The following is a 427-nucleotide window of genomic DNA, read 5'->3' on the forward strand; positions in this document are numbered from 1 at the left end:
CACACACACACACACACACACGCACATACACACACACACATGCACATACACATGAACACACATAATAATAATTATGATAATCGCATTTACACAATGCATATCCTCACTATGCAGCATGCTGTACGGGCTTTACAGCTATTATAACCCCTAGCAGACCCTAGAACACAGAGATAATTCTCAGCTTCCCGGGAAGCATACTGTGCAAGCTGCGGATTGCACGCACTCAAACACTGACAGAAGTGACAGACTAACAAAATATTTCGCTGATTATAGCCGGGTACCCATTCCCACTTGGATGTAGTGAAGAAAACTCGTACAAAGTGCTTTTACCAAAGACACAACGTCGAGCCTTTGACCTAACGGTTGAAAGTGCCAAAGCCTATCCATTAGGCCACCAATGCTACATACACACACGCAAAAATACTGG

Source organism: Aplysia californica, unplaced genomic scaffold (genome assembly GCF_000002075.1).
Source record: "Aplysia californica isolate F4 #8 unplaced genomic scaffold, AplCal3.0 scaffold00104, whole genome shotgun sequence".
In the NCBI taxonomy this organism is placed as follows: Eukaryota; Metazoa; Mollusca; class Gastropoda; order Aplysiida; family Aplysiidae; genus Aplysia; species Aplysia californica.